Here is a 17,559-nt window from a genome sequence, read left to right on the forward strand (position 1 = left end):
AGAAGCCTCGAACAATAAAAGTAATAAGAAAGGAAAGAACACATTTTGTCTTTTCTCAACAAATGTTGCTGTTCATTTTCTCAGGGAAAAATAGTTCACAAAAGCATAACAATGATGTATAAAAGATGCATTATGTAAATTATCAGTCCTTTTAACCACCAAATCTTATTTTGTATGTTTATTTATCTATATTTTTTAATTGGGTTCTTTTTTTCCCCTGTCTTCTGCCTGGAAGATTACTGGAAATTAGAAATGGAAAGGTGAGCCCAGTTTCTTATATATCCTTCCTTTCATCAAGTTGATGTTTGGTAGGATATTCAATTGTTGAGGAATTGACAATAGCTTCTGCTTCCTCAGCACACTGAACTTAAAAGAATCCCCTGAAATGTAGCTGGTGAAAAGCAATATGGTCATAGTTGTGTCAATTCTTGTATTAGCCCCACCTGGATTACCTTTCTGTGTGCTTCATTGGTCCAGTGATATAATTAGTATGTGCAAAGCATTGCTCCACTTTTTTTTTTTTTTTTTTTTTTTTGCCTAGGAGTAGTATCAGAATTACAGAATGCCTTCATTGGAAGGTACCAAAGTGGCCACGTAGTCCAAACTATACACACATAAGAATTTCCCCTACAACATATCCAACAAGTATGTAACAAATCTAAGCCTTGTGTGAAGAATTCTAGTGAGAGGCAATCTTCTAAAATCATTCATTCTGCTTTTGGATATACACTAATTGGTAAGACATGTTTCCTTATCTCACTCCCAAACATGCCTCTTTGTATCTTCTACCCATTGCTCCTAGCTCTGCCTACAGGGGCCAACCAGGATAAGGTAAACCCTCTTCAATATGATAGCTCTTCAAATACTTAAAAACAGTTCTCATGTTTCTTTCTCCCAGTCCAGTCTTTTGTCCCCAGTTCCTTCAATCAATGATATAGAATGATTTTGAGAACAGGATTCTTTGCCAGCTCCCAGAATTGGGATATTTTAGAATATGTTGGATGGCCTTACATGTTTCATTTTCTTTTTTTGTCGGGGCAATGAGGATTAAGTGACTTGCCCAGGGTCACACAGCTAGTAAGTGTCAAGTGTCTGAGGCTGAATTTGAACTCAGGTCCTCCTGAATCCAGGGCCAGTGCTTTATCCACTGTGCCACCTAGCTGCCCCCTACATGTTTCATTTTTAACAAGTTTGTTCTCCATACATATGGGTAGTAGAGACCAGAAAGAGTGAATCCTGAATCTCATTACAGCAACATTCAGCATAAATGCTAAAGAAAAACAAAATCACTCCCCCTCTACCACCTCCAATTCACTTGCATTAAAAATTACTAGCCAACCTAATTTGTCAAAAGAATTCTTACTTTAAAAAAAATGTAATTTAGAAAATAGCCACAGGTTCATTCACAAGAGTCAATGGGAAAATAATGAAAATACATACATATATGTGTGCATGTACACACACATATATGTATGTAGATACATATTTATATTTAATAAATATAAAGAGAATGACTACAAAGAAATATAAGATAGCTAAATCCAAAGCAGTTATAATAGGAGGGGAGTAGCAGTTAGGTGAATAAGGAAAAGCATCTTGCAGAAGATAATGTTTGGATACTTGAGCTCTGACTTCACTAAAGAAAGGGATTCTACAAGGAAGAGGTAAAGAGAGGATACATTACAATATTGGGAGGTTGGTGGCCAGTTGGGGGAAAACACACACACACACACACACACACAAGATTAAGTGCTTTCTGTGAGGAACACAGAGGTCAGTTTGGCTAGACTGCAGTGTGTGGAAGGGGAAGTAATGTACAGTGAGGATGGAAAGATAGGTTGAAGTCAATGTTGTGAGGAGCTTTAATAGCTAAACAGAATTTATATTTTACTTAGAGACAACAGAGAGACACTACAGTTTATTGAATTGAGAAGTGGCTTCCCCAGATCTGAACTTAAAGAAAAAATAACTGGTTGTTGAGTGGAAGACAGAATGGGAGAACAGAGTGAAAGAAGTGAGGACAGATGAATCAGAGATACCAATTAGGAGTCAATTTCAGCAACTTATGTGAGAGGTGATAGGGATCTGAACTAAAGGGGTGGTTGTATGAACAGAGAGGAGTTAAATGCATCAATATTGTGGCAGGACAAATGGCAAGATTGGCAATAGTTTGGATATGTTGGGTGAGGGAGATTGAGGAGTCAAGGGCAGATGCTGAGGTTACGAACTTGAGTCACTAAATTGATAACCCTTATGTGACTCTTCATAACTACATGATAACCCTGTCGCTGCTTTTTCCATTTTTAAGTTCTTCTCCACAGTGTTTGTTCCAAAACTTTTTGTTCTTCTTAAGCCCACAAAATCACTCCCCATCTACCACTTCCAATTCACTTGCAGAAAATGACTTAGTCTCCTACTTTAATGAGAAGCATAGAGGCATTCCATGCCAAGACACTCTAAGACAGCAGAGTATAGGCAGCAATCCAGCTGAACTTTTCCAAAATTCCCCTCCAAACAACTTTAAAATCAAATTTTGGAGTCTCAGAGCCAATGAAAGGTCAGAGCAAAGCATTTTTCCAGCCTAAGAAAATTTAAGAGGTTAGCAGAAGTCTTTGATAGCAGGGTAGGAGGCTGACCTAGAACACCATGGCATCACTAGAAGTGGATTGTGGAAGCAGCTGCAACAGTGGCAGCAGTAGCTTTGAAAGCTCTAAACCTAGAGAATGGGGTGGGGGGGAGGGGAAGGGGAGGCTGACAACTGGTCAGAAAGAGATTCCAGGGAACCATCATGTGAGCAAAGTCCGACTTTAACATAAAGTTCAAAGTGAAGAAATAGACTGGAAACAATGAGCAAACAACAAAAAATAGAACTTGACCATAAAAAGTTACTATAGTGACAGGGAAGACCAATAAACTTAGAAGAAGAGAACAATGTGAAAATAGCTACAAGCAAAACCTCAAAGAAAAAACTAACTGGATTTAAGCCCAACAAAAAGCCCTGGAAGAGTTAAAGAGATGAGAGTGCTAGAGGAAAATTGGGTAAAGAAATGAAAGTGATGCAAGAAAAATATTAAAAGAGAATTAATAGCTTGGTAAAAGAGACACACAAAATACTGAAGAAAACTGTTTAAAAATAATTGGTTTAAAGACAAAAGAGGGACAAAATTCACTAAACAAAAGAACCCCTTAAACAGAAGGCTAAATGCAAAAGGAGGCACAAACATTCACTGTAAAAAAGAATTTCTTTGAAATTAGAATTGGGCAAGTGGAAGCTGATAACTCCATGAGACATCAAGAAACAATAAAACAAAGTTAAAAGAGTGAATACATAGAAGAAAATGTAAAATGTCTTATTGTAAAAACAACTGACCTGGAAAATAGATCAAAGAGAGATAATTTTAGAATTATTGAAAGCCATGATAAAAATATCCTACTTATCATATTTCAAAAAATGATGAAGGAAGACTGCACCAAAATCTTAGATCTAGAAGGTAAAATAGAAATTGACAGAATCCATCAGTCAACTCCTGAAAGAGATCCCCAAATGAAAACTCCCAGGAATATTAGCCAAATTCCAGAACTTCCTGGTGAAGGAGAAAATATTGCAAGCACCCAGAAACTATTCAAATATTATGGTACCAGAGTAAGTATAACATGAGATTTAGTAGTTTCTAAATTAAAGGAGTGGAGGGCTTGCAATATCATATTCTGAAGGGCAAAGGAGCTAGGATTAAAACCAAGAATAACCTACCCAGAAAAACTAAGTAAAATTCTATAGGGGGAAAAATGGATATTTAATGAAACAGAGGACTTTCAAGCATTCCTGATGAAAAGAACAGAGTTGCATAGGAAATTTGACAAACATAAGACTCAACAATTTGTTGTTTAAAAGAGACACACTTGAAACGGAAAAACATACACAGAATTCAAATAAAGGGCTGGAGTAGAATTTATTATGCATCAGCTAAAGTAAAAAGTACAGGGGTAGCAATCATGATTTAAGCCAAAGAACACACAAAATTAGACCTAATTAAAAGAAATAATAAGGAAAACTACATTTCTCTAAAAGATACAATAGAAAATGAAGTAATTGCAAACATTTTTACAGCAAGTTTCTCTGAGAAAGGCCTCATTTTCAGATAGATAGATATATAGATACATAGATACAGACAGAGAGACAGACAGATATGGACATGGACATAGATAAAGATATAGATATAGACATAGACAGATATAGAGATACACAATACATATATAGGTGTATATATATATATACATACACACATAAATACATGTACATATGTATGAATGTGTGCATATATACACATACATGTATATATACATACATATGCAACTGTGTCAAATTTATTAAAATAAAAAGCCATTACAGAATTGATAGTCAAAACATTTGAACAGGTAGTTTTCAGAAGAAATCAAAACTATCTATAGTTATTTAAAATGCTCTAAATCACCATTGATTAGGGAAATGCACATTGATGCAAAGATCTAAGGTCCCACCTTACACCTATCAGAATTGATAAATGCTGGAGGGGATAAGGAAAAATGGGTATACCAATAAACTCTTGGTTGATTGATCTAACCATTCTGTAAAACAATTTGGAACTATGCCTAAAGGGCTATCAAACTTTGCATAACCTTTGAACCAGCAATACCACTACTGAGTCTATACCCCAAAGAGATAAAAGAAAAATTAAAAAGGACCTAAATATACAAAATATTTATCACAACTTTTTTTGTGGTGACAATTAGAAATTGAAGGAATGCTCATAAATTGGGAAATGGCTGAACAAGTTGTAATATATGATTGTATTCTTATGTGAGTATTGTTGGACTATAAGAAATTACAAGGTCTGGTTTCAGAAAAAAAAGCAAGAGCTTTATGAACTGATGGAAAGTGAAGCAAGAAGAACCAGGAGATCATTGTGCACAGTAACAACAATGTTGTAATTATGAACAACTGAAAGACTTGGCAACACTAATCAATACAATAAGAAACTCATGATGAAACAATGCTACCCACCTCCAGAGAGAGAACTGATGAACTCTGAATGTAGTATTATTTCTTTCTTTTCTTCTTTCTTTTTTCTTTCTTTCTTTCCTTCTCTCTCTCTTTCTTTCTCTTTCTTTCTTTCTTTCTTTCTTTCTTTCTTTCTTTCTTTCTTTCTTTCTTTCTTTCTTTCTTTCTTTCTTTCTTTCTTTCTTTCTTTCTTTCTTTCTTTCTTTCTTTCTTTCTTTCTTTCTTTTCTTTTTTTTCTCTCTCTCCCTTCCTCTCTCTCTCTCTTGCTCGCTCTCTCTCTCTCTCTCCTTCCCTTCCTTCCTCCCTCCCTTCCTTCTTTCCTTCCTCTTATATGACTAATATGGAAATATGTTTTGCATGATTTTACATATATAATGAATATCATTTTGGTGACCTTATCAGTGGGTAGGGAAGGGGCAGGAGGGAAAGAATTTTAAATTCAAAATTTAAAATGAAAATAATTTTGAAAATAATTTTTTTTTTACAAAAGAGATAATACATGGACAAATGAATGTGAATGAATAGATTTATTTGTCAATTACTATACTAAACACTAAGGATACAAATATCAAAAATCAAGCCAGTCCTTGACTTCAAGGAGAGTGTATTTTAATAAAGGATAACATGTATAATAGCAGGGTGGCCAGGGAAGGGTGATTTAGTCTCTGGAGTCACTGGGATATGTGATGTTTAAAATCTAAATGTGTAGTCACCTTAAATTAGAAGCTTTAGCACCAGTATTTGGGCATTAAGCATTTATTAAAGCATACCAGGTATTCATGTGGAGTTCAGAAAGTTAAGAAAAGGCCTATCTAGCCTAGAGTTCCAGCCTGGTTTGGTTCTTCCTCAAGTCCTCTGACATGAGCCTGCTTCAATCATGAACTCCCAGCAAACTGAGTATGGGAATTTTGGATAGGTCCAGAGCATGGGTGGTCCTTATACATTGCTTCAAGCTGGATTGGTTAGCATCATCCAAATCCATTGGTCACTGGACTTGAAGGTGGTCCCAAGTTAAATTCAGAGTCTTCTGAGAACAATACCTTCTTAAGGGCTAGCCAGGTGTGATTACAATCTAGTTAACTTGAAGTAGGCTAATCAGCAGTCAATCACTCTCACTTGATTCAATCAGTTTAGATTAATCTCCAGGTGGGCCTTTGAGTATCTGCTAAATCCCATTATTTTATCACAGATAGCAAATGCAATCATAGGGCAATTGGCTGAATATGCTTTACTCAGGCATGGTTTAATGTTTTAAGAGCAAGAGGTGGGTAGTGGATGATGAGGTAAGAAATTGCATGAAGATGGCTAGAGAGCATTAGGTGGCATGGTAGGTCTGGAACTGGTAAACTAATGGAGAACTCAACCAATTAGGAGCAATCTAGTGTGGGAGCTAGAGAGTTGTTTGCTACAGAGGAGACAGCATGAAAATAAGCAGCATTCATTGATCCTTCTAACTCATAGTTATAATCCCTTTTCTTTTCTCCCTTTCACTGTGAAATCTCATGAAATACTACAACTAAATACTACAACCCATACTACAACTCAAATCATCACTTCTGCATCCAAATTCTTAAATCTTTGAGATCTTACTCCTTCCTCCATCAGTATAAACTAATTTTTCAAGAGATCAATGATATTTTAAAAATTAATTTTTAATAAAAAATCCACCTCTTTTCCCTCCTGCTTCTTTCTGCTCCAAATGAAAAAGAAAGAAAATTCCCTGTAACAGGAAATTATAGTCAAGCACAACAAATTTTAACCTTGGCTATATTTAAAGGATATGTCTAAATCTGCACTCTGAGTCTATCATCTCTATTATCAGGTGAACAGAAGCATGATTTGTCATGAGTTTTCTGGAATCATAGCTGGTCATTGTGTCAATCAGAAATCCTAACTCTCAAAGTTTTTAGTCTTTATAAATATCATTGTCATTATATAAATTTTTATCTTGGTTTTGCCTGCTTCATTTTTCATTCTTCATAATTTTATATGTCTCCCTGACTTTCTCCCAAACTATCCTCTTCATCATTTCTTATGGCACAGTAATATTACATCACATTTATGTACCATAACTTGTTCAGCCAATCCTCAATCAATGGATAGCCCTCAGTAACCAATTTAACATTGCAAAAAGAACTCTTATAAATATTTTTGTACATCCTTACAGCTAGTTTTGATATCCCCTTCCTTAATATATTCTTAATCTCATTTCTTTTTCTCCCTTTCCCCCTTCCTTCTCATTTATCTGTTGAATAAAATTTATTTCAGTACCCAACTCTATGTATTTATATGCTTCCTTCTTTTGACCAATTCAGATGAGACTAGATTTATTTCATTTGTTCCCCCCACTTCCCCATCCTTATTTGAATAGATTTCTACTAGAGAACCCTCAATATGTGAAATAATTTTCTGATTCTTCCTCTCCCTTCTTCTCTCCCCTCAATGTATTTCTCTTTCCCTCCCTTTACATTTCCCTTTTAAGATAATCAAAACATAAAAGAATGACTCTTAGGCTACTCTATGACCTGTGAGGATATGATTAAGAGAGAACACATGTAGCATTCCTCTCTTTTATAGGGTGAACTCCTTATCCTTATTAATTTTCCTATGATTAAAAGTTAAACTCATGGTTATCTTTTTGTTTCTTTTGACTTTTGTGCTTGCATTTCAAAGTTTCTATGCTGTTCTGTTCTTTTCTTCAGGAATGTTAAGAAAAAAATAACTATTTTATTAAAGATCAATTTTCTCACTCCTAAATGATTATTATATTCCGTTTCACTGGGTAAGTTATTCTTGGTTTTAAGCCTATATCATTAGTCTTTTGGAATAACATATTCTAACCTTGGGGCAGCTAGGTGGTACAATGGGTAGAGCATCAGCCCTGGAGTCAGGAGAACCTGAGTTCAAATATGGCCTCTGATACTTGACACTTATTAGCTGTGTGACCTTGGGGAAGTCACTTAACCCCAATTGCCTCACCCAAAAAACAAAACAAAAACAAAACAAAAACCCCATATTCTAACCTCTCCATTCCTTTATAGTGACTTACCAAGCTTCTTTTGAGTCCTAACTAAAATCCTATCTTCTTCAAGAAGGCTTTTCCAATCACCCTTAATTATAATACCCTTCTTCTGGTGATCATTTTGCCCTCCCTTTGTTGATTATTTATATTGTATAAAACTTGATTGTACATAGTTGTTTGCATGTTGTCTCCCAGATTAGACAATGAGCTCCTTTTGAGCAGGGGCTATGTTTTGTCTCTCTTTATAGCCACAGTGCTTAACCATAGTGTCTATCACATGTTAGGCACTTAATAAATGTTTGTTAACTGGTGATTGCTAAATCATGCCTTTGACTCCTTGACATGTCATTTCCTTCTTTCTGACTATTTGAAATATATTTACATCTATAACTATATATATGTATATATACACATTCACATACATATATAACATATATACATAAACCCATATATATTTGATTTTAAAGTTCTGGATTTAATGGATATAATGTTCTTGGATGTTTTAATTTTGTAATTTCTTTCATGAAATGACCAGGAAATTTTTTCTCTTTTACTAGCTCTTTGGTTTTGAGAGATCTTCACAATTTACTTTTATGATTTATTGAAGTATGTTGTTTAATCTCTTTTTTGATCATGGTGTGGTAAAAATTATTGGAGTTTTAGCTAACTCATTGGGGAGGGGCCACACCTGGCCCACCCTGAAGTTATGTATGCTACTGAGGTCAGAAGGAGAAACCTCTTCACTGGCAGTTTTTGAAGGACCTCCCCTTTTGGGGGAGGAAGATTGAATGCTCCCTGAGGGGAGGCTGAGGCACTTCCTGAACACTAGTTCTCCCTCTCTTCTGCCTTTCTGGTGGTGTGAGCAACTGCAGACATCCCAGGTGTGGTGAGTGAACACAAATTTCTTTGAATTAGCTTAATTGGAAATGAGCTGGGGATTGTATAGACTTAGGTTAGAGCTAGGAGAATTTATCTGTATTTCTTTTCCCCTACTTTCTTATCTTTGATTTTTATTAATTTCACCTTTGTTGTTTAATTAGTTCCCAAGTAATAAAATCTGATCCTTTTGTGGAAAAGAAGCTATAAGGCTCCTTTCTTATTGGCCTGGGAGAAATAGCTAAAAGGGCAGTTTGGAGGGGAGGGAGCTTTGAACCTAGAGGTCCCTCATTATTTCCGGGACCCCAATAGTTTGGTGAGTCACCCACTTAACTTTCCATATATTAGATTTGGTCCTCACAATGGCTTTTAGGAAATCCAATGATTCTTAAATTTTTATCCTCAATCTGTTTTCAGATCAGTTGTATTTATTGTGATCTACTTTACATTTTCTTCTAGTTTTCAACCTTCTGATTTTGCTTTTAGTATTTCTTACTGTCTCATTGAGACATTATTTTCTTTTTGGTCCATTCTGATTATCAGTGTCATTGTATTTTTCCTTGAGGCTTTGTAGATATTTTGGAATAATTTTCTTCTTTTGGGTTTGTGTCTTGAGCATCCCTGTCCCAGCTTTTATGGTGGGGTATTTTTTTGTTGTTGTTTGCTCATTCTTCCAGAAAAATTTCTGACTTTGGACTTTTTTAGATCCAGGCTCTGAGTACCAATAGAGGGAATGTTTGGGCTGAACTTATGTCCATTAGGTTTCAGCTGTTTCTGGGTGTTATTCCAAGATTTTTAGGACAGCTGAGGCAGTGAACATGAAAGCTTTCAATGCTCCTAAAATAGTTTGATTTAGAGCAAAGTTTTCCAGTATCCTCTTGGACTGAGATCTGAAAGTTTCTGACCTAGGTTTGGGTCTGAACAAAATAAATGTCTTCTTTTCCTTATTTAGAGTTCTATTAAAGCACTGCCACTGTCAACCACTATCAATGACTATCAACCAGCAAGAAATCTCTGAAGGTTCAGAGTGACAGGACTGCAGGCTCTTTTTGGTCTCCCTTTCTAATACTGTTTTTTCTGTTGCAGGCTTCAGAATAGGTTGTGAGTTGAAAATTGGACCTCCCTATGGTCTCCTGAGGCTCCACTTTTGAGATCAGAACCACATAGTTGCTTCTTGCTTCTAAATTTGCTCCTTGACTGTTGCATAGACTAGGGCCTGTGATCACCCCTTACCCTAGAATGCTACCTTTCAGTGCAGTTCTCCTCTTTAGATTACCCTGGATCTGTGACCTACAACTGGGGAATGAGCAACAGAGATACCAGTTGGCACTTATTCATAGAACCTGAACAAGTTTGTGCCCCTCTGTGCTAGATTTGAAACCTTTTCTTGCACTCCCCCAAGCCTCTAACTGTACTGGAATACTCAACAAATCTATTCATGGCTACAAACCATCCCCAGTGTCCACTAATGACTGCCTCTCTCTTCTCTTGACTCACTTGCACCAGAAAAATGGATCACTATGATTTTTTTCTTTAATTTCTTAATTAGAACTTGGTCTGGAGCATTTTCTAGATCTTTATGGAGAAGTTGTGGGGTAAATTTGAATAGTTTTCCCCTGATACTTTATCTTTTCAAAGATTTTCTAATCATAAAATTCAGTGACCTCTTTTCCAATCTTTATTCTAATTGAATTTTTTTTGCAGTATTTTACAATGTTGATCAATCACTCCACTACACTGTATATATTCTTTTCCCTTGGCTTCAGAGATAACTGTCTTTCCTGACTGTCCTATTATCAAGTCAATCAATTGCTAACAAGTTATTAATATTTATTATGTGTTAATTTCTGTACTAACTGATGGATATAAAAAGGAAAGACTGATAAATACTCTATTCTTAAGGAATTTATATTCCATTGAGAGAGACTATATATACTTACGTGAGTATAAACATATGTGGTGTGTGTGTGTGTGTGTGTGTGTGTGTGTGTGTAGGGGGGCGGTTCTGGCCAATCTCAGCTTTTATGTGCATTCACATCATGCTTGATTGAATTAATTTCCATTGCTTCTGGTATGCTTATCATGTTAAGAAGAGGAACCACTGAACTGAAACTGAGAACATATTCAAAAGGCACTAACTGATGAAGACTTTTTTGTTTGTTTTGTTTTTAAAATCTTTCTTGCTTGGCTGGGATTGAGGGAAGACATGTTCTGTAAGCCTCTAAGTGGGGAGAGAGAAGCTTTGAGTCTTAATCTATTCATTTAAGACCATGCATGGCCATGTATATGTGCCTCTGTTGGGTTGGGGTTTTTTTGCCTCTTTACATTAAACTATTTTTTCCTGTTTTCAGGTGGAATATTCGATATAGATTTGCTCTTATAAGCTTCTAAAAGTTGGAAGAGCAAGTCACCACAGTTCCAGTGATAGAAGTCAAGATCAGAGTTTATTTTAAGCCAAGGAACCAGTACAGCCCTAAGGAGCAGCATTTAAGACCAACAGTAGCTGAGGCAGTATGGACACCACACTGTTATACTGAATTTGCAAGTGAACTTGGTCACAGTAACATGTACATAGCAGTTTTAATTTTATGCCCATTCTACCTAAAGACTGAGATGGTATAGGGTAGAGTATGCCTCCAAATGCTAGGGGGAAATGTTTGTAACCTTCTTGTTTTTTCCCTTTGTAAAAGCTATTTGATGTTAATTGGTTAAGTAAAATTGGGCTATTGTTAGCAGTTGATATTGGAGAGAATACGCTAGAATGAATGCTTGAACAAAAAGCATTTGAGAAAACACTTCAATGTTGTGGGGTAACCTGACGGTCCTGAAGGTGGTTAGACCAGTACTTGATTAACAATTTTGGAGTCATCTACATAAAAATAATAAGGGCAGCTAGATAGTGGAGTGGATAGAGTGCTGGACCTAGAGTCAGGAAGACCTAAATTAAAATCTGGCTTCAGATACTTACTAGCTGTGTGACCCTGGGCAAGTCACATAACCCTGTTGTCCTCATTTTTCTCATCCATAAAAATGAGCTGGAGAAGAAAATGGCAAGTCACTTCAGTATCTCTGCCAAGAAAACCCTTAAATGGGCTCATGAAGAGTCAGACACAACTAAAACAACCGAACAAAAATAACAACACAAAGATATAATAATTGAATAAATGGGAGTTAATTAAATGAGTATAAAAAGAAAAGTGAAGAGGGTCCAAGATAGAGATACTTTGGACATGCAGAGTAATTAGCAAGACATCTATAACATTATGAGAAAGGATACTTAGAAGGAGAAGTCAGGTCTGAGGGGACCTAGAAGAAAGTAGTCAAAAAGCTGAGGTTGGAGGCATATATAGGATAATATGGTGCTCAAAACTGTCAGAGGCTACAGACATATGAATAAGAAAAAGGACTGTGAAAAGCAAGACATCAGAATAGCAGAAACAAAAGCATTATATAGAAAAAAGAAAGCAAATGGTTTATTTGGATATCATAGAGCAGTCTAATTATTCTGGAAAGCAATTTGAGAAATAAAGCTATAAGGGTAAAGGACTGGCCAGATTGTAGATGGCTTTGAATGCCAGGCTGAGGAGTTTGATAATAATGGATCATGATTATTTTCTTGAGTAAAATTCAGACCTTTCCTAGTCACCTTGAATGGCTTGCTCTCATTTTTGTAAAGGACTTAGGGTATTGATTCTTGATCCATTTACATATCAAAAGGCCAGGATTTGTAAATTTGAAGACTGGTAAAGACAATTGCCTTTCTCACTGATTGTGGGTAAATGGGGAATAGGGAAAGTAAAGGAAAAGGAGATGATACTATTGATCATGATTATATGATCATTAAGCTCATGAAGATATAGGGCTGAGTTGGCTAGAATTCTTCAGATTAAGGATCTGGCTCATGAGACAAGGAAAGACAAACATTGTTCTTAGGGCATAGGCTCTGGTTCTTTCAAAAATTCTACAACTGTACCCTAGGCTTATTATGTCAGTTGATACTCAAGCTGGAGACAATGGGGACTAGAGCAAACACTGAATTAAGACCAATTGGAACAGTATCTGGTAGCATACAAATGGAAGAGCATCTGACAAAGACTTTTAGACTAGGTTCCCTAGGAGTCATATGAGGATAGTTGTAGCCCTGAAGGCCTGTACTATTAAAGTTATGAACTGACCCTCCTTACATGTGCTTCCTGTGCAACACTCTAAAATTTTACTAGGAATTGAAGTCAAGCTCACTGGCCTATAGTTTGAAAATTTCATTTTCTTCCCTTTTTCTTGGTGGGGTGGGGAATAAGAGCCTTTGTCAGTTCTGTGGTATTTCTCTTGTTCCCCACACATTTTCAAACATCTCTGATTGTGCTTTTTTTTTTTTTTTTTTTGGTGAGACAATTGGGGTTGTCACATAGCTAGAAAGTGTTAAGTGTCTGAGGCCGGATTTGAACTCAGGTCCTCCTGACTCCAGGGCCGGTGCTCTATCCACTGTGCCACCTAGCTGCCCCTCTGATTGTGCTTTAACAAATATCCCATTCATTAGTTCTTCCAATCTTTGGAAATTTAACTTACCTGGGCTAGGTGACTTGAACTCATAAAAGATTCCAATTTCTCCTTCTCCCTTTATCCTTTCCCTTCTATTTTCCTATTGAGTGAAATGTATTTCTATGTCCAAATGAATGTGTATTATATTCTTCCCTCCTTTGACCAATTAAATTGGGAATGAGGTTCAAATGTCAGTTGATCCACCTAGTCCCTCCTCCTTGTTTGTATAGATTGCTACTTGTGCATCCCAATTATGTGAGATAATTTTCCCTAACCTTTCTTTCCCTACTCCTTTCTAATGTATTACTCTTTGTCTGCATTTCCATACTTATTTTAAGATTATGAAAACATAACAGAACCACTTCCAGGCCTTCTAATTAGCCTCCCTCGATTATATCAGATCATGATAAGGTTCAGAGTGAACACATGTATCATCTCTCCATGTTAGAATGTCATCAGTTTATCTTTGTTTAGTCCTTTCTCAATGTTCATTTGTGTTTACTGTTTATGTTTCCCTTAACTCTTTTGTATGAACTTCAAAGTCACAACATTTTCCTGGTATTTTCATCAGGAATGCTTGGAAGTTCCTTATTTTTTTTCATAGGCAACCATATATTTTTATGCAGAGAAAAGGTAAAATCAGCATAAAACACACCTTAAAGAAATGTGTGAAAACAACATAATATTGATTAAGCATGAGGAGGAAGGACAAAGAGAACTGCCTCCCCCCCCCTTTGGCTACAGATCTAAATAAAGGATGATGATTTCTTTAATCCATAAAGTGAGGCTGCCATGATGCTAGCCTGTCCTACAGTCCTTGATCCTTGATCCACTTTCCCCCCATAGGATTATACTCAGGTTTTCTGGATAAGTTATTATTGATCTTTGCCTTATGAAATATCATATTCTAAACTCTCCTTTCTTTGATAGATAGCTATTAAATCATGTCTAATCCTGACTATGAGTCATTGGTACTCACATTCATTCTTTCTGGTTGTTTGAAGTATTTTTCTTTAACCTTGAATGCTTTGGAAAACAACACACTGCTGCTAGATCAGTCATTTTCAATCTACTTGAATACTCTGTTGGTTCAGTGATGGAACTGTAGGCCTTTCTTTGGCCTGGGATTTTCAGGCTGGGTTAGAAACTGGAACTTTGAATCACACTGTTGCTGCCTTGCTTCTGAACTTGCTTGGTATACCGGCTAATGCTCATAACCACTCTTTATCTTGTAATGCTATTCCTGGGTGCAGGTCCTTTTATCAGTCCATCCTGAATCTGTTACCCAGACCTGATTAGAGGGAGGCAAAGCTGTCCATTGGTATATATCTTCCTGCTCTGAATGAAGTTGTTCCCAGTATGGATCTGGGACCTCTTCTTACACTTGCACGTAGTACCTGTAATCTGAAATGTTCCTCATTATGCACTTCTGCTTAGATCCTTCCTACTTCTTTTACCTCCTTCCCCAGGGCACCTAGGTAGCACGGTGGTTAGAACACTGGCCCTAAAGTTGGGAGGACCTGAGTTCAAATCTCACTTCAGACTTAGTAGCTGTGGTGACCCTGGATAAGTCATTTAACCCCAATTGCCTTAAATGTCTGGGGCCATCTCCAGTCATTCTGATATCTTGCCACTGAACCCAGATGACTCTGGAGGAGAGAATGAGACTGGTGACCTTCCCCAGCCTTCCATCACTTAAATGCAATTCACTGCAAGTCATGATATCACCTGAGGTGTTAGGGTCCTCTGAGAACAATGGACAAATAAAAATAACATTTCTCCCCTCCTCCCACTTCCCACCCCAAATCACATACCTCTCTGTCTATCTCTCTATGCCGACCTCATTGGAAAAATGACTCATCGTGATTTTTTTCTTGAATTCCTCTATCAGAATTTGCATTTTCTAGATCTGTTTGGAGGAGTTTAGGAGGGGGAACTCATTGTACTTCTACCTGCTACTTTGCCCTTGCTGTCAAGACTATTCATTCTTACTCTGTACATCGTTCTACAAGATTGATTATGTAGTATCCAGAGGCAACAAGTTAAAAATTAGGAGAAGGGTTGATATAGACAGGAAGCAAAATAAGGAGGCAGGCCAAAACAAAGGAAAATGACTGAAAAATGAAGTCGTAAGAACTCAAAGCCATAGTAGTATGTGGACATTTAGAATTGTTGTTATTCAGTTGTGTCCAGCTCTTTGTGACCTTCTCCAGATCATTTTACAGATGAGGAAACTGAGTCAAACAGAGCTAAGTCACTTGTACAGGGTCACATGACTGGTAAATGTCTGAGACTGGTTTTGAACTCAGGTCTTCTTGACTCCAGGTCTAGCATTTTATTTGCTGCTCTACTAGCTGCTCCAACATTTAGCATAGCACCAAATAATTCCACAGTCCACTAAGACATAGTTTTCTTAGAAAAGTAAAGTTGAAAAAATCCCATAAATAACAAAAGTAAAGTAAAGAGGAAGCAGGTGGGCATGGAGGGCTGCTAACATTGGAAACTTACCCTCATCTAGGTTGAAGAGGAAACAATGTATATATGGGAAGAAGTTTAGAATTCTTCTGAACTTCTAGGGAAGTGTAAAAACTGGGGGATAGGGGCAGCTAGGGGGCATAGCGGATAGAGCACCGGCCCTGGAGTCAGGAGTACCTGAGTTCAAATAGGGCCTCAGACACTTAACACTTACTAGCTGTGTGACCCTGGACAGGTCACTTAACCTCACTTGCCTCACTAAAAAAAACCAAAAAAAAACAAAACAAACAAACAAAACTGGGGGATAGTGTGAAGGAGAGACTTTTAGAAGGGTATATTATTTAAGGTTAGGAGGGTGGGTTAAAGCTTTTAGAGAGGAGGGTAAAATAAGGAATAAGAGGATAAGGGGAGAAGATAAAGTTAGGGACAGGGTGAAAAGAGAAGCTGAGAATGATAATAATGATTAAAAATAAGATGGAGGGAAATTCACAAAGAACAATTCTAACTTTGAATGGGAATGGGAATTCAATTGGGGAATGGCTAAACAAGTTGTGGTATACAATTGTGATGGAATACTAGTGTGCTGTAAGAAATGATGAGCTCAATGATCTTAGAATAACATGCAAAAACTTGCACAAAATAATGAAGAGCAAAATGAGCAGAACCAAGAGAACACTGCATACAGTAAGAGCAATATTGTTTTAAGAATGACTTTGAGTGAATGAATTATTTTGTCCATTATACCCAAATTAACTATAGAGGGCATACAAAGAAAGGTGCTATCTGCCTCCAGAGAGAGAACTGATAAATAGAAGTATGCATGGAATAATTTTATATACACACCTATTTGTGTCTAATGGTAGTCATCTCTGGGGTTGGGGGGAGGGACGAAAACATTTATATGATAACTTTATTGTATATTTGAAAGATATAATAAGTTGTGCATAGTAGATTTACAGATTTATGTACAATCATTATTAATTGTACTATTATGAAAATACTTGTTTTATTCCATAAATTAAAAATAAATATGTATTCAAAAAAAGAAAAGTCGATAGTAACTCTCCTCCCTCCTAAATCAGCAAAAAATTGTATTGTCTGTATAATATTTGGGAATTTTGGGAAGTATTTACTATATTTTAGAATACAATTTCATCAAATATGAATATAGTGTCTGACCAGGAATGAAATGAAGACATAGTCTTATACAGAGTACAAAAATATGCATTGATAATGATTGATGAGGTCTTGATGGCATCTAAATTAGTATCCTGGTCAATATGATAAAGTTAAAGGATTAAGCTTTTGTTCTGTCATTAAAGGTATTTTACTATGAAATTTATGGGCATTTTATTTATTTTGTAAATAGTATTTTATTTTTTCCAATTACATGTAAAGATAGTTTTCAACATTCATTTATTATATAATTTTGAGTTCCACATTTTTCTTTCCCTCTCCTCCTCTCTCCCCCTCCCCAAAATGGCAAACAATCTTTTACAGGTTATACATTTGCAATCATGTTAAAGATATTCCCACATTAGTCTTGTGAAAGAAGGAATAAAACAAAAGGAAAAGCACACACATACAAAAGGGAAAATAGTGTACTTCG

Source organism: Dromiciops gliroides, chromosome 4 (genome assembly GCF_019393635.1).
Source record: "Dromiciops gliroides isolate mDroGli1 chromosome 4, mDroGli1.pri, whole genome shotgun sequence".
NCBI classification, from domain to species: Eukaryota; Metazoa; Chordata; class Mammalia; order Microbiotheria; family Microbiotheriidae; genus Dromiciops; species Dromiciops gliroides.